Below are 22,603 nucleotides of genomic sequence, written 5' to 3' on the forward strand. Positions count from 1 at the left end.
GCACTAGACCTTGTCCTTGCCTTGCCCAAGTTAGATTTATCCACATATTTTCATTTGAAAATTAATTAACAGGAATTTAAATGACAAAAATTAAATAACAAAAATTAAAATTATAGAAATTAACCGGTCATACTCAGTCAATGGATAATAAAGATAACAAAAAAAATAACAAAACACAACTATTTAGAAACTAAAGTTAAAAAATTAAGAGAGAAATTCTAAGAACATAACTATGCTTTTATTTAAGAAAAATTGAATGGTTACAAATACAACTAAGTGAGATGTTTATAATTCACAAGATGTAATGGAAACCACACAATTATCTAATTTAATAATACAAAGATAAACAAAATATCTAATTTAATAATACAAAGATAAAAAAAATATCTAATAAGTTTCCACAAGTTGGGTCTTTAGTTTTGGGCTTGGATCTTCCTTGTGTTGGACTTGGGCTTTCAATTTGATCTTCATTTTCTGCATTCAATTTAGGCTTGCGGCTGGGTTGTTGTTTGTGCTTGATTTGTATTCCAATTACATATGTAGCCAAGCCCATTGTTGGGTCTTCAAGTACTGTTTCACGTATGTGGCTGGGCTTCAATTGATTTGAGCCTCTCTGCGTGAAGCATGCAATCCATATATTATATATATGTATGTTTATATGGTACGCATTACTTATACATATTATATTATATATATATTATTTTCATTTCTTTATTATTATTATTATTATTATAATTTTTTATTTTATATATATATTTATATTTATATTTTTAAACATGCACGCAATCACAAATGCATATTAATATTAAATTTAAACTAATTTTAAAATCAAAATAAGGATAAAATTATAACAAAACTTTTACAAAATTGACCACTAATCACACCCCCCACCTTAACATTGCTAGTCCCATAACAATTAGACTTTACATTGGCCAGTATTTATTCATAATAATCGCATGAATATAAAAATTTCAAATTTAAAACCAAAATGCATAGAACAGAACAAGTTATTTAATATACAATCGAATATTCTAAATCAAATTTTTGTCAAAGGTCATACAATTTTAGAAACGACAATCAGGGTGACTAACACACAAACTTACTCCCTCGAAGTTTGGACTTCAAACTTTACTATGAATTTTCTCTTTAATAAAAAAATGATTCATCTGGTGTACACACAAAGGGGTGCACCGTTATAAGAGTAAATGCAAAACAAGTTCAAACTTGGTGTCATCCCAAATACAAAAAATGAATTTTCATGAAAGAACAGGGAAATTGTTATAGCTTCTGACAGAAATAATGCCTTAGAAAAATAACTTCTGAATTTAAATAGAATTCCCTACTCCGAACTCGAATCTTGAGATCACATGATTTATAGTATCAAGAGGGACCAGACCGGGTTGTAATAGAACTATGTGGTTAATACGAGTTGTCAAAAAAAAGGGTAAAGTGTGCAAAGGGTGCGTTGGGATTTTTTTTTTTTTTTTTTTTACACTAATATCAAACTAGACATATTATTTTTTTTAGCATTTATTTTGAAACACTTGTGCTAAATAACTAAGAGAACTTCCCTTTTTTTCTCTTTTTTTTTTTTAAATATGAAAATATTGAGATAGATTGATTCCCAAAGACACACCAGTTTGGACAAATTTCAGGTGGTTACGCGTTAGATGAGGGTAAGAAAAGAAATTGTCTTAAAAATGGTTCAAGTGGGCTAGCAATAGAGATTAATGTAAAGAAAGAAAAAAGGTTAATAGGCCTAAATTAAAAGAAATTGATCTCCCTATCATGCTTCTACAGAACGATGTTACTCAGTCAACTAATTCAGAGTTTGAAACCAACCAAATTCATCCGCCATCATTCTAGACATTCAAAACAAATTGATATTTCGAAGCTATTGAAAAAATGAGATAAACAACAAAACGCATTTAGAGTAAGTGTTATTTCACTCAGAATCAACGTTTATTAGGCTCAAATACTCACTCAAGTAATAGTCTTCACTTTTGTTGAGGGATTATGTAATGTGTTAATCAGCTAATTACTATTATCTTTAACTTTATGATCGATAAACAAATTTCTAATTGTTGAACACTCGATGAATGCAAATCACATATTCTAATTCTATACATATATGGTTTTGAAATGAGAAATCAATGCATTCATGTTTCGTATTGCAAACTTAACCGGCTATCAGTGTATAACTCTAAAACTTTAGAGATAACATTATTTAAAGCACATTAATTTTTTTTTAATTTTTAATAAGAGATAAAAATAAATAATTCACACAAAACTACAAACATGCAATTGCAAATTCACAGTTAAACATAGACCAGATAATTCATAAATATACCTTACTTACCTCAACTTAAATTACAGTAATAAAATAGAGTTGTTAGGAATACTTGTAACTCCACAAGTCTATAAGTTTACTGTGATTTGCTAAAACTTCAACAAACAAGTAAAAATATTCTATATATATATATTTTTTTTTTCCACACCAAAAAGAAAAATTATGCAAATCATAAAATAAAGTGATGCGTCTCAATAGTACAAAAACTACTCCTTACTCAGCCATCTTATCATAGACTTGTCTTACAAAGATAAATCTAAATTAATCGGACTCTTTTGACACTTGTTTCTGATTGCCTTAGACCAATCTATCCGAGGCTCGTAAGAATCGTGTTGTGGAACATAAGCGTGTAATTTCTCTAGCAGCTCCTCAATGATGGATGCGAAAATGAGAATCTTTTTTGCTGAAAGAGAAATAAACTTTTGGTCTACAGCCTGATCAAGAAAAGAGAAAAACCCATCTAAAAAATTATTGACATTTAAAAGTCCAATGGGTTTGGTATGGAAATTCAAATTATACAAGAGATTTCTTCAAGTGTACCAAAACCTCCTGGTAAAGCAATAAAGGCGTCTGACTAACAAATCTTACAAGCCATGCACTCAGATACAAAAGTCGTTCTTATAAGTTGACCGCGTGTAATCTCGAAAATCTATGAATCAGCCAAAGGGATCGGTATTACACCTATCACATATAATTTTTCAAGATATGCAGCTTGTAAAACACATCCATTCAATCCACGACTTCCCCCCATATACCAAATTATTTTTTTCTCTCCAAATTTTAACTCAAGTTCGTTTGCTGCAACCGTATAACAACTATCACTCTTAAGTTGAGAGCCATATAGTACACATATGGTATAAATTCAATGAAGTAGCTAACCTTCCATTTATGTTAGTTCTTTATGTATGCTCGGATCGGAGAACACAAATGAGAGAAGACTAAGCTCACAGAAATGTAGCTTGCCTCATACAGATACGGGGTCTCTTATAGGGTAGTGGAAGTCACTATTCCAACAACCACACTTAGCTCAAGGCATGCCATAAGTGCAGGGTCACATCTGGCGTCTCTTTTTTCAACGTTTGGCATTTCTTTTTCAACGCTTGGCGTCTCCTTTTTCTTTACAGGGCAATGTGTTGTTTTCTTTATAGGGCAGTGTGATTGCACTACCCGAGAAAAATGGTTGCCATCAGCGTTAAGTCTGTCTCCCTCTTCTCTCTATCTTCCTTTTTTTTTGTATATATATATATATATATATTTATTATTTTTTAAAAAAAATAATTTTTTATTTTATTATTTTTTTTAGAGTTTTTTTTTTATGGACCCAATAAAATCACATATACCACACAAAATAATATTAGCAAGTCAAACAAAATTATTTGTACAATAGATCAATTTCAAACACCAATAAATCAATTCTTAAGTACACATTACCCTCCAACTTAAATTGCCCATTATCCTCAATCGACAATAATAGAAAAGATAGAGGATAGGCATACCTGGCGGTCATCAATGCATGAATATGTAGTGTTTTCTTCACCCTCAATGGCTATAGGGGTTGTTCTTAATGTCCTGGACCTAGAAACGTCCATTTAACCTAAATGGAAAGGTAGTCGTTTAACGTCAGATTCACAAACGATACGAAACCTCATTTACTAATTTGATGGTGGATCACCCAAATCCACACTTCCTTTGTCTTCCTCAAAACTATACTGATAGGGTTTCAACCTATGACCGTTGACCTTAAGGCATTGCTCTGACTCCTAATTTTCCATTTCAAAGGCCCCATATTTCGAGATAGAATTGATTATGAAGGGGCCAACCCATCTTGACTTTAATTTTCCACGGAATAAATGTAATCGAGAATCGTATAAGAGTGCCAATTGCCCAATATGAAAGTTTCTCCTAATGATACGTCGATCATGCAACTCTTTCATGCGAAGCTTGGCTACTCGTGCATTTTCAAATGAATTAACCATTTTGCATTTCCTTAAGCTCATTTAATTGGAGCTTCCTAGAAAGACCTACTTCGGTGAAACTCTTGTTGATTCTTTGAATTGCTCAATATGTTCTATGTACAATTTCCACGGGTAGATGACAAGGTTTACCATATACTAATCTATATGGAAACATTCCTGGGATCATTTTATATGCAGTCCTATATGCCTAAAGAGCGTCCACTAATCTCAAAGACCAATCTTTACAATTGGTGGCAATAGTCTTTTCTAGGATATGTTTAATCTCCCTATTAGCTAGCTCGACCTAACCATTGGTATGGGGATGGTACAGTGTGGCAATCTTGTGCAGCACATCGTATTTTTTCATGAGTCCTGCCATGACCTTATTACAAAAATGGGAACCCTCATCACTAATGATCGCTTATGGCATCCCAAACCAGCTGAAAATGTTCTCCCTTAAAAATTTCACCACAATCCTATGGTCATTGCTCATTGTCAGGATTACTTCGACCCATTTGGACACGTAGTTGACAGCAAGTAAGATATACTCATGCCCAAACGAGCTGACAAATGGCACATAAAGTCTATATCCAACAATCAAAGACTTTTAACACCTGGATTAGTTGTAATGGCATCATGTTTCTCTTGGATAGACTGCCTAATTTTTGACATTGATTACAACTTGTACAAAATCTGTACATATCCTTGAATAGTGTCGGCCAATAAAATCCATTTTGAAAAATTTTTGCAACTGTTTTCTTGATAAAAAAAAATTATCTCTACAAATAAAAGTGTGACAGAAATTAATGACACTTTGTTGTTCATAATTGGAGATGCATCTATGGATGATTTGGTCATGATAGTACTTGAGCATATACAGGTCATTCCAAAAAACTATCACCACCTTTCTAAAAAAAATTTGTTTATCTATTTCGGACTAATAATCTAGGATTCGTCTAATGACTAGATAGTTTGCTATGTCAGCGTACCATGGAAATGTGGGTGATTCAAGTTGACTATTTGTTTGAAACAATTGTTCGTCAGGAAAGGAATCTTGGATTGGGTTTTCAAATTGATTAAGATTCTAGCATGGTAGACGGGACAAGTGGTCGGCCACCGCATTTTCTATTCCCTTTTTGTCTCTGATCTCGATATGGAATTCTTGCAACAATAAAATCCATCAAAGGAGACGAGATTTTGCATCCTACTTTGTGAGTAAATATTTAAGAGCAACATGATCAGTTAAAAGATCACCAGTGACCCCACAAGGTAAGATTAGAATTTGTCTAGGGCGAAGACAACTGCTAGCAACTCTTTCTCCGTCGTGGTATAGTTCTTTTGAGCTTCATTAAGAGTTTTGCTAGCGTAATTTATCACATGAGGTTTCTTGTCTTTCCTTTGCCCTAACACCGCTCCTATCGCGTAATCACTAACATCACACATCAGCTCAAATGGTAGGGATAGGAGACTGAATGATGGGTGCAAAAACGAGTGAGCTTGTCAATTTCTCAAAAGCATTTTCATTCTTACTAGTCCACTCGAAGGGCATGTCTAGGGCTAAGAGGTAACATAAAGGTCTGGCTATGGCACTGAATGAAGTAATAAAACGCCTATAAAATCCAACATGGCCATGAAAAGACCTAACATCCCTCACATTCTTCGGGGCAGGTAATTTTTGAATTAATTCAATCTTAAACTAATCGACCTCAATACCCATAGAAAAAATAATGTGTCCCAAGACACCTCCTTGAGTGACCATGAAGTGGCACTTCTCCCAATCTAGCACTAAATGAGTTTCCTTGCACTGCTCTAGGACTCTTTCTAAATCTTTTAGACAACTGTCAAAGCTGTCTCTATACACTGAGAAGTCGTCCATGAAGACTTTCACCACATTCTCAACCAATTCACTGAAGATGCTCATAACGCATCTTTGATATTTTGCAGGGGTGATTAGTGATCAATTTTGTAAAAATTTTGTTATAATTTCACCCTTATTTTGATCTTAAAATAGTTTAAATTGAATATTATTATGCATTTTGTGATTTTGTGCATGTTTAAAATATTAATATAAAAATATATATAAAATATAAAAAAAATAAATATAATATATATAATAATATAATAATATAAAAATATGGAAAGCCCAGACCCAAGCCCAACACAAGGAAGGCCCAAGCCCAAGCCCAGCACAAGGAAGGTTCAAGCCCAAGCCCAACACAAGCAAGGCCCAAGCCCAAAAATATGAAAAGCCCAAGTCTCACAAATTGATGACATCATCGCTTACATCATGGGTTGGAATGACATCATCGCTTACATCATGGGTAGGGATGACATCATCGTTTACATCATGGGTTGGAATGACATCATCGCTTACATCATGTATTAGATATTTTATTTATCTTTGTATTTTTAAATTAGTTATTTTGTTTTTCTTTAGATATTTTGTATTATTAAATTATATAATTAAATAGTCTCCATTGCATCCTAAAGCCTATAAATAGAGCACTTGCGGTTCATTTGTAAGAATTCAATTTTTCTATAATGAAAGTATAGTTTCGTTCTTAGGATTTCTCTCTCAAATTTTCACTTTAGTTTCAATATAGTTTCGTTCTTAAAATTTCTCTCTTAAATCTTCAACTTTTGTTTTCATATAGTTGTATTATGTTATTCAGATTGTCTTTTTATTATATACCGCCTATATGGTCGGTTGAATATTGTCTTTAAATATTGTCTTTTCATTATATACTGCCTATATGGTCGGTTAAAAAATAGTTTTTCAATTATTGTCTTTTAACCGACCATATAGGCGGTATATAATGAAAAGACAATATTTAAAGACAATATTCAACCGACCATATAGGCGGTATATAATAAAAAGACAATCTGAATAACATAATACAACTATATGGAAACAAAAGTTGAAGATTTAAGAGAGAAATTCTAAGAACGAAACTATATTGAAACTAAAGTGAAAATTTGAGAGAGAAATCCTAAGAACGAAACCATACTTTCATTATAGAAAAATTGAATTCTTACAAATGAACCCCAAGTGCTCTATTTATAGGCTTTAGGATGCAATGGAGACCATTTAATTATATAATTTAATAATACAAAATATCTAAAAAAAAACAAAATAACTAATTTAAAAATACAAAGATAAATAAAATATCTAATACATGATGTAAGCGATGATGTCATCCCAACCCATGATATAAGCAATGATGTCATCCCAACCCATGATGTAAGCGATGATGTCATTCCAACCCATGATGTAAGCGATGATGTCATCAATTTGTGAGACTTGGGCTTTTCATATTTTTGGGCTTGGGCCTTGCTTGTGTTGGGCTTGGGCTTGAACCTTCCTTGTGTTGGGCTTGGGCTTGGGCCTTCCTTGTGTTGGGCTTGGGTCTGGGCTTTTCATATTTTTATATTATTATATTATTATATATATTATATTTATTTTTCTTATATTTTATATATTTTATATATATTTTTATATTAATATTTTAAACATGCACAAAATCACAAAATGCATAATAATATTCAATTTAAACTATTTTAAGATCAAAATAAGGGTGAAATTATAACAAAATTTTTACAAAATTGATCACTAATCAAGGGGCATTACACAGACCGAATGGCATTTGTTTGTAAGCATATGTCCCGAATGGACACGTGAACGTGGTCTTCTCCTGATCCTTTAACGCGATTTCAATTTGATTATATCCAGAGTACCCGTCCAAGAAATAGTAGAAGGCAAGTCCCACTATTCTCTCTAAGACCTGATCCAGAAATGGAAGCAAAAAATTATCCTTCTTCATCACGGAGTTGAGCTTCCAATAATCAATGCACACACACCATCCGGTCTGGATACGCGTAGTGATGAGCTCATTGTTCTCATTTGCTATCGCAGTGACTCCTGACTTCTTAGGTACAACTTGAGTCGGACTGACCATTTGGAATCCGAGATGGGGTAGATGATACTTGCATCTAACAGTTTAAGAATCTTCCCCCGGACAACTTCTTTCATGTTCGGGTATACTTGCATCTAACAGTTTAAGAACCTTCCCCCGGACAACTTCTTTCATGTTCGGGTCCAGACGCCTTTGCATTTGCTACACGGGTTTCGCATTCTCCTCTAAGAAGATACTATAGGTGCAGGTAAGGGGCTAATGCCATGTAAGTCAGAGATGGACCATCCTATAGCCTATTTATGCATTCTGAGGAGATCTAGTAATGCTTCCTCTTGATGCAATGCAAGGCTTAATGAGATCACTACTGGCAAGGACTCCCCTTCACCTAACAATGCGTACTTAAGGTGATTCGACAATGATTTTCTCTCAAGTTGGGCTGGGCGGACAAAAGATAGTGGGGTTTCATTCCTAGATAATTTCAATGGCTATGGGTCAGGCATCAATTGTGTGATCACCCTGGCTGACTCAACGTCAAGCTCTATCTCTTCCGAAGTTTGCTCCTCTAAATTATAAATAACCTGCTCATAAAGAGCCTTCTCAAAGTACTCTTCACTTAAGGTCTGGATTAAGTCAAGCTCCTCCAATTCCATTTCGTCATTTAGTTGCTTAGCTAACTTGAAAACATTCATCTCCATCGTCATATTCTCAAATGATAGTTTCATTATCTCATTCCCACAGTTGATGATCGCATTCAAAGTAGCAAGGAATGGTCTCCCTAGGATAACAGGAATAGACGACTGAGGACCCTGGTGGGGCTGGGTATCTAAGACAATGAAGTCCACCAAGAAATAGAATTTGCCCACTTGGATTAGAACATCCTCCACGATCTCGCGAGGAACTTTGACTGATCGATCGGCCAATTGAAGAGTGAACCTAGTGGTCTTGAATTCTACCAACCCTAGCTGTTGATAGACACTGAAAGGCAACAAGTTGACAAGCCCCTAGGTCAAGAAGTGCTTGGTCGACTTTTTGGCTTCCAATTATACAAGTAATGGTAAGACATCCCGGGTCGTTGTACTTTGGAGGGGTCTTGAATTAAAGGATAACACTCACTTGTTCCATCAAGAATTCTTTTTCCTACACATTGATTTTTCTTTTAATTGTGTAGAGATCCTTCAAAAACTTAGCATAAGAAAGTGTTTACTTAATTGCATCCAATAAAGGAATGTTTATCCTTACCTGTTTGAACACCTTGTATATGTCTGCATTTGTTTTATCTCTTTTTGATTGGGCTAATTTTTTAGGGAAGGATGGTCGAGGTTCAAATTTGGATCTTTCTTCAACACTCTTCCCTTTTTCCTTTTGCTTTGTCTCTTGCTCTCTTTCTTCCTCCTCGGCTTTCTTCTTGCCCTCTTTACTTTCTTCCTTCACTTCCTCATCATTTACTTTATCACTTACCTGCCCTTGGTCTTTCTTACTAGTGGTAGGCCACATTATTCTAGGGTCCTCGGGTTTCTCAATTACTTTCCCACTCCTAAGGATAGTGACGAACTGGACTAGCTCATGATTCTCACTAGATGACCCTTCGATCCTATGGGCTTAACCTACGGGGTTCGAATTTGGTTGTGAGGGAAACTTCCCTGGTTCTCTAACACTCAAGGTCTTAGTCAACTTAGTTAGCTAACTTCTCGCGTCTTCTAAAGCCCTATTTGTTTGTTCTTGAAACTTGGCTACTTCGAAATTGGTTCTTATTTGACCTTACATGAATTGTTGTAGGGTATCCTCTAGAGATCTCCTATGAGGAGGCTGATATGCACTGGATGACCCTTGGTTTGGTTGGTAAGACTGCGGTTGTGAGGGGAATGGTGCATGGGGTTGGACGGCAAAATCGTTTCTTCATAAAAAATTCGAGTGATTACGGGAGTTGGGTGGGTATGTATTGGAATTAGGATTGTACCCTGAGTACTTCTCACCCTGATTCTGATTCTGATAAGACCTACCCTCAGTGTGACGTGGTTGTGATCCAGACGCTTGGCCATATAGGACCTCTTTAAAAGCAAGAATGGTAGGGCAATCTTCTGTCATATAGCCATTCGTCTCACAAACCACGCAAAGGACTTCCACCTCATGGACGACCTTAGTTTTTTTTAGCTTTAATTCTTCCATCTTTTTTGTTAATACTGTTAACCGAGCATTGATGTTATCACTTTCACTTATCTGAAATTTTCCTCAAGTCTACAGACTGACATGCTCTCTTAAGTCTTTCTTTCAAAGACAATGGACTTACCTCCCAATTCCTAGTATTCTTAGCTAAAGTGTCAAAGAAGTAAAAAACTTATTCGAGTGTCTTCTGGTAAAATTTGCGATTGCATATGGTCAACACTGACATCTTAAAGTTGGGGGTCAAGACATCATGAAATAAACTAACCACCCGCTACTACTCAAAAGCATGATGTGGACAAGTAAGAAGTAGATCTTTAAAACGATCCCAAACTTGAGCAAATAACTCAATGGGTTTACAAGCAAAATTCATCATTTGTCTTTGAAAAGATGTTGTCCTATTGGCCGGAAAGTATTTATTTAAAAACTTGGTTTGCATTTCTCTCTATGTTCCTATTGATCTCGACTCTAATGTGTTTAACCACATTTTAGCTTTATCTTTTAATGAAAATGAGAACAATTTTAGCCTCATAGTATCCTCATTGACATTCTGATCGACACAAGTGCCGCAGACCTCTTCAAATTCTCTTGTGAGTGTACGGATTTTCCAAATCCATATCATGAAAAGTAGGTAACATTTGAATGATACCTATTTTAAAGTTAAATTTGTGATGGTTAACTAGAAATATGATGCAAGAATGAGTAGTTTGCCTCGGAAGGTGCAAATAGTCCCCAAGAGGTTGAAGCATTTCAGCTCCCAAGGGATCTTGATCAACATGTTCACCCCGTTGAGTAGACATATTATCGTTTTATTGAGACATTAGAGATTACAAATGTAATGGTTCAATTGCAAATATAAAGACTATAGAATGATGTGAATGAACTTCTTGTTCTAGCACTCAATCTGATCTAAGTCTCATGCACTGTTTAGTAACTAAAAGTTACCTAACAGTTTTTTTTAAATATATATATTATATATATTTTTTCTATCTTTGAAATTTTTATTTTTTTTTATTTTTTAAAGTAATAAAACAACAGCAATAACACACTAAATTACCAATTTATTCGGGGGTAATTATTTACTTACTTTGAAAATTAATTAACAGAAATTTAAATAGCGTAATTTAAATAACAGAAATTAAATAACGAGAATTAAAATTACAGAAATTAAAAGACAGTATTTAACTGACCATACCCAAGTAGTGGATAATAAGAAGACGTGAATTAAAATTGAAGAAATTAAATGACAGAAATGAAATAAAAGAAATTAACCGGCAATATTCAGGCAATGGATAATAAAAATAACAGGAAAAATAACATAACACAACTATATAGAAACTAAAGTTGAAGAATTGACAGAGAAATTCTAAGAACACAACTATGCTTTTATTTAGAAAAAAATGGATGGATACAAGTACAACCAAGTGAGTTATTTATAACCCACAAGATATAATAGAGACCACATAATTATCTAATTTAATAATACAAAGATAAATAAAATATCTAATTTAATAATATAAAGATAAATAAAATATCTAATAAGCTTCCACAAGTTGGGCCTTTAGTTTTGGGCTTGAGCCTTCCTTGTGTTAGACTTGGGCCCTTCCTTGTGTTAGATTTGGGCCTTTAATTTGATTTTCATTTTCTACATTCAATTTGGGATTACGACCGGGTTGCTGTTTAGGCTTGATTTGTATTCCATTTGCATATGCGACCAAGCCATTGCTGGGTCTTCAAATGATACTTCACATATGTGACTCAGCTTCAATTGATTTGGGCCTCCATGCGTGGAGCATGCAATCCATATATTATATATATGTATGTTTATATGACACGCATGACTTATATGTATCATGTATAAATATGTATTATATTCATTTCTTTATTATTATTATAATTTTTGTATTTTATATATTTTTATATTAATATTTTTAAATCTGCACGCAATCACAAAATGCATATTAATATTCAATTTAAACCAATTTTAAGATTAAAATAAGGATAAAATTATAACAAAATATTTACAAAATTGACCACTAACCACCAAATTTCAAATGAAAAAATTGCATAATTGACGCACCATTAGAAAAAGCTTTCATGTCGGGCTTGAAAAATCTTACAAGCTATGCGCTCATGCAACTCTTTCATATGAAATTTTTTCTAATGATGCGTCGATCATGCAACTCTTTCATGCGAAGATTTATGATTAGTGGTCAATTTTATAAAAAATTTGTTATAATTTCACCCTTATTTTGATCTTAAAATTGGTTTAAATTGAATATTAATATACATTTTATGATTGCATGCAATTTTAAAAATATTAATATAAAAATATAAAATAAAAAATTATAATAATAATAAAAATAAAATAATTATAATACATATCTATATATAATACATATAAGTCATGCATGCCATATAAACATACATATATATAATATATGGATTGCATGTTTCACGCAGAGACTCAAATCAATTGAACCTAGCCACATACGTGAAACAGCACTTGAAGACCCAACAATGGGCTTGGTCGCATATTCAATTAGAATACAAATCAAGCCCAAATTGAATATAGAAAATGAAGATCAAATTGAAGGCCCAAGTCCAATACAAGGAAGGCCCAATTCCAAAACTAAAAGCCCAACTTGTGGAACTTTATTAGATATTTTGTTTATCTTTATATTATTAAATTAGATATTTTGTTTATCTTTGTATTATTAAATTAGATAATTGTGTGGTCTCTATTGTATCTTGTGGACTATAAATACCTCACTTGGTTGTACTTATAACCATCCAATTTTTTTCTAAATAAAAGCATAGTTGTGTTCTTAGAATTTCTCTCTCAATTCTCTAACTTTAGTTTTTATATAATTGTCTTCTGTTATTTTTCTGTTATATTTATTATCTACCGCCTAAACATGGCCACGGTTCATGAACCGCCGGTTCCGGTTCATGAACCGCCGGTTCCAGTTCAAGAAATCTTTGAACCTGAACCGAATCGCCCAAGGGCGGTTTGGGACGGTTCGGTTCCGGTTCCGGTTCGTGCCGGTTCGGTCAACAGTTTGAGCCGATTCGGTCAACGGTTCCGGTTCCGGTTCAAACCGAATTTTTTTTAAATATTGTTGTATTCAATTTTGGTCCTTGTTCCGTTGTTCGGTTCGGTTTGGTTTCGATTTTTAATTGTTAAATGTAATTATAAATATAAATATTCTCAACCATATTTTTAATAAAAAAACACTACTAAAAATTGAAGAAATATAAGTAATAATTTCATTAAAAATAATTAAAACAACTAAACAAGTATGTAATACAAGTAATTAATTTTTACAAATGTGAAAAATAAAAAATAAAAAATAGAATTAGACTTAATTTTATTAAAAAATAATTACAACAAAAATGTAATACAAGTAATTAATTTTTACAAATGTGAAAAAAAATAAAATATGGACTTGGATCCTACGCATCTTCATTGGAGTCGGAAGTCGCCGTTGTTGAACCATCATTAACCCATTCATCAGATGATGATGAATGGATAAGTTCTTCTTGACGTCACATGTTAGCTCTTTCCCAATCATCGAGGCAAACTTGAGCTTCCAATGATTCTGGAGCCAATCTTGATCTTCTTTCGTCCAAAATGTTGCCTCCACTACTGAATGTTTGTTCAACGGCTACAGTTGAAGCTGGAACTGCAAGAAGTTGACTTGCAATAATTGCAAGAGTTAGAAATGTCTCCTTGTGCCTTTTCCACCACTCCAAAATTTCAAAAATTTAAACCTATATCATCACCAAACTCAAAAACTGTGGTTAGATAAGTTTCGAGCTCCGAATGTGAGCTCGATCTAGGTTTTTTCCTCCTTTGATCTAAAAATTTATGACCTCATTTCATTGGTTGGGAGGAAGAGGAATGCGAAGCCATGGATGAAAATGATTCTTCACTACTAGGAGCAATAACATATGCTTCATATAATTGATTGCATAAAGTTCTAACCTTAGAAATTATAATATTCACATCAATTTCTTCATTATTTTCTAATCCTAACAACGAATAATAGTTAGACAAACACTCAATTAAACCATCAAATCTACACTTAGAATCAAATACCATAGTAACAAGAAAAATTTCAGGAATAAATTGATAATAACGTAACCATTTTTCTCTCATTTCTAAAATAGCATGACAAATTTCTTCAACATTAATTCCTTCCATTAATACACCGGCCACATTCATTGCTTCTATTAAAAATTGATGTGAAGTTGGTTTATAAACACTACTAAGTGTATGAGTAGCATCATTAAAAATTCGTAAAATATTCAAAATTGAACTACAAACATTCCACATAGTTGGAAAAATAGGATATTGTGGAATATAATTTGCTGCAAAAGAACACAATAAATCTTTATATTCAAAAGATTGATTAAGTAATTTAAAAGTTGAGTTCCAACGAGTAGGGACATCTTTTGAAAAACGTTTTGGGGTTTGACCATTGGAGGTGCAAAAATGTGCCCATGCTTTTGTAGTTCGAGGGTGTACCCAAATATAAGAAATAACATTTCTAATTGGATCTAAATAAGAATTAAGTGACTTAATACCATCTTGAACACATAAATTTAAAACATGGCATGCACATCTAACATGAAAAAATCTTCCACCAAAATTTGGTTGGCAAATTCTTTTCAATTCATTAATAGAAGCAGTATTAGCCGATGCATTATCAAAAGAAATTGAAAAAATTCTATTAACTAATCTATATTCTTGTAAAATTTGTTGAATGAATCTACAAATATTTTCAGCATTATGACTTTCATCAAAACATCGATACGCAAGAATTCTTTTTTGTAAAACATAATTTTCATCAACCCAATGACAAGTAATACCCATATATGAATGAGTTTGCCAATGATCACTCCAAATATCACTACAAATAGAAACATTAATATTATTGTTTTGAAAATATGTTATCAATTCAATTTTTGAGTTTTTAAACAATTTTAACAAATTCCTTTTCAAAGTATTTCTAGGAATTGATTTAAAACTAGGATTAACAAAGTTTTGACAAAATCGAGTAAAACCTAATTTTTCACCAAAACTAAAAGATAAATGATCAATTGCTACCATTTCAGCTAAACCAGACCTACAATTAGCTTCATTATAATGAAATAATTGAGGAGAGTTTGAAGAGGTAGCAAACCCGGATATTTGTGTTTGATCGCGGCTCAATCCAACCTTGAGCGGGTGCTTTGTTTGCAAATGTCGGGCGAAAGTACCATATCCACCTCCTTGCTTGAATTTGTATACCTGATTACAATAATTACAAGATACATCAAATTTACCATCTCCTTTTGGTGTTTTCTTGAAATGAATATTAAAAATATCAGAAGTAGAAATTTTTCCACCTCCCTTTTGTTGAGTTTCACTCTCTTGTGTTTGAAAATTTTGAGTTTCAAACTCAACATTTTCAACATTTTCAAAATTTCTACCTTCACTTGCCATTTTTTTGAAAAAAATATGATAATAAAAAAATATAATAATGATAAAATAATATAATAACAAGTAATAAATAATTAACAATATAATTGAATAAATTGATAAATAACAAAATGAGAAGATTGAAGAAATTGAAATTGAAATATTAAATGAAAGACAAAATTGAGAGAATAATAGCTTGAGACTTGAGAGAGAGATAGAGAGAGAGAGAGAGAGAGAGAGAGAGAGAGAAAGTGTGAAAAATGAGTGGGGGAGGGAGGGGTATATATAGATAGGAATTATAAAATTAAAAAAAAATTAATAAAATTGGAATTGGACCGTTGGCTGCCAACGGTCCAATTTTGGACCGTTGGGGGGGGGAGGGGTGCTGCACGGGGGTAGACATGGCCAAAATTGAACCGGACCGGCGGTTCGAACCGGAACCGGAACCGGAACCGAACTGAACCGACGAAATTCGATCCAGTTCCGGTTCAAGGTTCCGGGGAACCGGAACCGCCGGTTCCGCGGAACCGAAACAACCCCCCCTCCCCCCGTGCAGCACCCCTCCCCCCCCCCCAACGGTCCAAAATTGGACCGTTGGCAGCCAACGGTCCAATTCCAATTTTATTAATTTTTTTTTTTTAATTTTATAATTCCTATCTATATATACCCCTCCCTCCCCCACTCATTTTTCACACTTTCTCTCTCTCTCTCTCTCTCTCTCAAGTCTCAAGCTATTATTCTCTCAATTTTGTCTCTCATTTAATATTTCAATTTCAATTTCTTCAATCTTCTCATTTTGTTATTTATCAATTTATTCAATTATATTGTTAATTATTTATTACTTGTTACTATATTATTTTATCATTATTATATTTTTTTATTATCATATTTTTTTTCAAAAAAATGGCAAGTGAAGGTAGAAATTTTGAAAATGTTGAAAATGTTGAGTTTGAAACTCAAAATTTTCAAACACAAGAGAGTGAAACTCAACAAAATGGAGGTGGAAAAATTTCTACTTCTGATATTTTTAATATTCATTTCAAGAAAACACCAAAAGGAGATGGTAAATTTGATGTATCTTGTAATTATTGTAATCAAGTATACAAATTCAAGCAAGGAGGTGGATATGGTACTTTCGCCCGACATTTGCAAACAAAGCACCCGCTCAAGGTTGGATTGAGTCGCGATCAAACACAAATATCCGGGTTTGCTACTATTAATGAATTGAAAAGAATTTGCCAACCAAATTTTGGTGGAAGATTTTTTCATGTTAGATGTGCATGCCATGTTTTAAATTTATGTGTTCAAGATGGTATTAAGTCACTTAATTCTTATTTAGATCCAATTAGAAATGTTATTTCTTATATTTGGGTACACCCTCGAACTACAAAAGCATGGGCACATTTTTGCACCTCCAATGGTCAAACCCCAAAACGTTTTTCAAAAGATGTCCCTACTCGTTGGAACTCAACTTTTAAATTACTTAATCAATCTTTTGAATATAAAGATTTATTGTGTTCTTTTGCAGCAAATTATATTCCACAATATCCTATTTTTCCAACTATGTGGAATGTTTGTAGTTCAATTTTGAATATTTTACGAATTTTTAATGATGCTACTCATACACTTAGTAGTGTTTATAAACAAACTTCACATCAATTTTTAATAGAAGCAATGAATGTGGCCGGTGTATTAATGGAAGGAATTAATGTTGAAGAAATTTGTCATGCTGTTTTAAAAATGAGAGAAAAATGGTTACGTTATTATCAATTTATTCCTGAAATTTTTCTTGTTACTATGGTATTTGATCCTAGGTGTAAATTTGATGGTTTAATTGAGTGTTTGTCTAACTATTATTCGTTGTTAGGATTAGAAAATAATGAAGAAATTGAGGTGAATATTATAATTTCTAAGATTAGAACTTTATGCAATCAATTATATGAAGCATATGTTATTGCTCCTAGTAGTGAAGAATCATTTCCATCCATGGCTTCGCATTCCTCTTCCTCCCAACCAATGAAATGAGGTCATAAATTTTTAGATCAAAGGAGGAAAAAACCTAGATCGAGCTCACATTCGGAGCTCGAAACTTATCTAACCACAGTTTTTGAGTTTGGTGATGATACAGGTTTAAATTTTGAAATTTTAGAGTGGTGGAAAAGGCACAAGGAGACATTTCCAACTCTTGCAATTATTGCAAGTCAACTTCTTGCAGTTCCAGCTTCAACTGTAGCCGTTGAACAAACATTCAGTAGTGGAGGCAACATTTTGGACGAAAGAAGATCAAGATTGGCTCCAGAATCATTGGAAGCTCAAGTTTGCCTCGATGATTGGGAAAGAGCTAACATGCGACGTCAAGAAGAACTTATCCATTCATCATCATCTGACGAATGGGTTAATGATGGTTCAACAACGGCGACTTCCGACTCCAATGAAGATGCGTAGAATCCAAGTCCATATTTTATTTTTTTTCACATTTGTAAAAATTAATTACTTGTATTACATTTTTGTTGTAATTATTTTTTAATGAAATTAAGTCTAATTCTATTTTTTATTTTTTATTTTTCACATTTGTAAAAATTAATTACTTGTATTACATACTTGTTTAGTTGTTTTAATTATTTTTAATGAAATTATTACTTATATTTCTTCAATTTTTAGTAGTGTTTTTTTATTAAAAATATGGTTGAGAATATTTATATTTACAATTACATTTAACAATTAAAAATCGAAACCAAACCGAACCGAACAACGGAACAAGGACCAAAATTGAATACAACAATATTTAAAAAAAATTAAAAAAATTCGGTTTGAACCAGAACCGGAACCGTTGACCAAACCGGCTCAAACCGTTGACCGAACCGGTCCAAACCGTTGACCGAACCGGCACGAACCGGAACCGGAACCGAACCGTCCCAAACCGCACTTGGGCGGTTCGGTTCAGGTTCAAAGATTTCTTGAACCGGAACCGGCGGTTCATGAACCGTGGCCATGTTTACACGGAGGGAGGGGTGCTGCACGGGGGGAGGGGGGGTTGTTCCGGTTCCGGTTCCGATTTCGCCGGTTCAGTCCGGTTCCGGTTCGGCCGGTCCGATTCCGGTTCGAACCGCAGGTCCGGTTCAATTTTGGCCATGTCTACTACCGCCTGAGTATGACCGGTTAATTTCTATTAGATCATTTAATTTCTGTAATTTTAATTCTCGTCTCTTTATTATTCATCACTTGAGTATGGTCAGTTAAATATTATTTTTTAATTTCTGTAATTTTAATTTCTGTTATTTAATTTCAGTCATTTAAATTACGCCATTTAAATTCTTATTAATTAATTTTCAAATAAAAATATGTGGCTAAATCTAACTTGGGCAAGGCAAGGACAGCGTCGCCACTGAATCCCAAGATAGCCGAACTTCAATTTATGTAATATCAATTTGATTTACATTTAAATAGTGTGCGTATAGTGTATCTTTGAGCTTGGATTGAAGTATACGTCTAACTTAGAATTTTTATGCCACGTATGGAGATTCCTAAACCTGTAAATGCTTTTATCCACAAACTCAAATGATTAAATATATTTAAATTTAAATTATGTCTGTAAAATATAACTCAATTTATGATAATTGCTTAATTTAGAATCTCTCATGCCATGTATGGAGATTGCTTAATCAAGAATTATCATTATCTTGAATTATATTTACTGACAGATCCTCAATTTAATTCAAATTGATATTACTATCTCGTTTCTAATAGTTGTGTTCTATATAGTTATATTATGTTATTTAATAAATATTTATTCCTGACAACGACGTCAAAAACTGACTACTACACTACCCTGCACATTTATTCATCAAAATTACAACTAAATTCATCAAATAGTAATCCTCTTATTAACGCAAGTGTAGGGCGATTATACTCGCCAGTGTGCAAGTGTGCGCGTAGTACAATTTTAAATTTATATTCCAATAAGTCTGAGTTAATTCACATGGAGATTATTTATTGATGAAAATAAAAATTATAGAATATTTAATTTTAAGAGCTGATTAAAATGATCTAAATGCGAGAATTAAAACTAAACTAACACTGAATTTAAGCAACCTTGGGTCAAGACAACTTCAGTGCCAAGCCGAGATTCTCCAAATAGTTAGAAAAATAGTAACATCAGTCTGAAATGAAACTGAGGTTTTGATATTAACTTCGGTCCGAGATGATAATAATTATAGGTCTAGCAACCTCCATACATGGCATGGAGACTCTAAGTTAAATAATTATCATAAATCGAACTATGATTAATACAAAACATTCTATAAATTGAGATTTTGCTATTAAATCCAATTCAAGATGATGACAATTCTAGGTTAAGTAACCTCCATACAAAACATGGAGACTCTAAGTTAACCAATTACCATAAATTGAGCGGTAAATAATAGACAAAATATCGTCTCATTTGAGTTTTGGCATGATAGTATTTTCAGATTAAGTAACCTTCATATATGGCATGGAGACTCTAACTTAGGCTTATGCTACAATCTAAACCCAAAGAGTATATATACAAGCATAACTCAATTCAATTCAGACCAATATTTCGACAATTGAAGTTCGATTTTGTTTGAAAAATCAGGGACATTGGACACTGTACTTGCCTTGACCAAGTCTTATTTTAGCCGCACATCTTCAATATTAAATACAAAAAATTAAAGATAGAAATTAAATTTTTAAATAACAAAAATTAAATTACAGAAAATTAAAATTACTGAAATTAAGATACTGAAATTAAATTACAGGAATTAAAGAACAGAATTTAAGAAAAAACAGAAATTAATAACAGCAGAAAATAAAAATATCAGAAATAAAAACAAAACAGTAAAACATCAATGTAAATCTAATACAGTAACAGAAAGTAAGCAAGACAGAAAATTAAAACAGGAATAATAATCTTAATGCAGCATTAAAACTAACAACAGAAATCTGAAAGTTGAAATTTAAAATTAATCTCTACTGTGCATAAATTAAAAGACTCCCTCACTGTGGCTGAAAATTAAGAGACCTCCCAGCTGCTGTCTGAAACAATCTCCTCCAGCACACCAATGCCTTCCCCCTCACTCTGGCTCCAGCGGAACCTCCCCCTTATTCTCGTTGAAATCGGCGGATGGGGGCTTAGGGTTTTTCTTGTGTTGCTGTGTTTATATATATATCACCCCCTCCAAATTAGCCTTGAAGTTGAACGGAATTACAGCCCAGGGACCGCAAGTTTCAGAAGCTGCTGCGCGTGCTCTCCTTCCACGAGCTGGGCCCTCTTTAAATGGTGAAGCAGTGCGTTGGGCTTCCTTACAATTGGGTCGTGCGGCTGGGGCTTTTTAATTGGTCTTGCACGTGTGGGCTTGATTATTGAATTTGGCCTCCAATTGCTGCTTCACACATGCATTCCAATTGAGCATTATATTATATATATATATATATATAGCATAGCACAGCACGCATATGTATATGTATATGTATATGTATTATAATATATAATATATTATAAAGATATATTATGTATATATTTATATATATTGTAAAAAAAAATTAGTTTAATTTCTTTTGTCAAAAATTAAAGAGAAATATTTTTTTTCTAAAATTTCTAATTCACCCCAAATTTCTCTTTTAATTTTATTTTCGTTTAAACCTACTTATAACTATAAATTACGCATAAATATTTAATTAAACTAATTTTAAAATCAAAATATGAGTTATAATTATAACAAAGTTTTACAAAATTAACTACTAATCACACCCCTAACTTAAACATTACTAATTCCATAACAATTAAATTTAATACTGGACTTCAATCTTCCCTTTTTCACAACTTAACAGATATTGAGATTTCAAGTGTGAGGCATGTATGAGCAAGAACATATGAATTTTAAATATACAATGGAATGTCCCTTATTAAGTGTGTGTCAGGCAACATGCAATCTCAGATATGTAATTAAATCAATCAATGCCTCACACTCTATTCTCTAAGCTTTGGTTTCAAACCTCACAATAAATAGATACCCTCCAAAAGAAATGATCGCACATGGCTACACTTAGGGACGCACCTTAATAAGAGTAAGTGTAAATCAAATGCAACTTGGTGTTATCTCAAATATGAAAAATGGAATTAAGAACGGAATGGATTTTGACATAGTTTCATAATTGAAAATGCATTCATGATCAATGTCCAAATTCCAATCAAATTTTCTTCTTTTAAATTCTAGGCTTGAGTGTCAACGCTGTAATGGAGCCGGGGGTGATAGAATGGTTACGAAAGAAAATGAAGTAGGGATTCAAAGAGTGTTTTGTGACCCTTATTTGGTACTTTCCCCTACTTGATATCTTTAAATATATATTTTATTTCTTTTTTTTTAAATCAACAACAGGGGACAAAATTCTTCCAGTATTTTACTAGAGTAAGAAGCAACCATTTTTTTTTCTATTAATTTGAATTTTGTTTTCTTCTCCCCTTTTGCTCTTTTTTTTTTTTTTTTTTTTGTAACTTGGAATAATAACAATATTAACAATAGTACCCTAGCTAATAAGAGGGTTCACAACACACCTAAATGGTAAGGACATGATTTAAAAAGGGTGATGGGTAGAGTGAGGGTTATCAAAGAAATTTATTTTCTATGTAGGCTCAAAAGGGCTTAACAAGAGATAAAGTTTTAGAAAAATAAATTAAGTTTAAGGTTCAATTATCAAGAAAATAATCACACTCTCATCTCCTATAAGACAAATCTAC

The 22,603-nt window shown here is 32.9% G+C and overlaps 1 long non-coding RNA gene across 1 annotated transcript; it reads right to left on the reverse strand.

Annotated features, from left to right (window-relative positions):
• Window positions 1-216: 216 nt before the first annotated feature.
• Window positions 217-21,090, reverse strand: LOC127797206 (uncharacterized). Its single transcript, XR_008022154.1, has 2 exons — window positions 20,867-21,090; window positions 217-613 (listed from the first exon to the last, which is right to left on the reverse strand). It is a non-coding gene; the product is annotated as an uncharacterized LOC127797206 (long non-coding RNA).
• Between the last annotated feature and the right edge of the window lie 1,513 nt (window positions 21,091-22,603).

The sequence above is a fragment of the Diospyros lotus genome, chromosome 3 (assembly GCF_014633365.1).
Source record: "Diospyros lotus cultivar Yz01 chromosome 3, ASM1463336v1, whole genome shotgun sequence".
NCBI lineage: Eukaryota > Viridiplantae > Streptophyta > Magnoliopsida > Ericales > Ebenaceae > Diospyros > Diospyros lotus.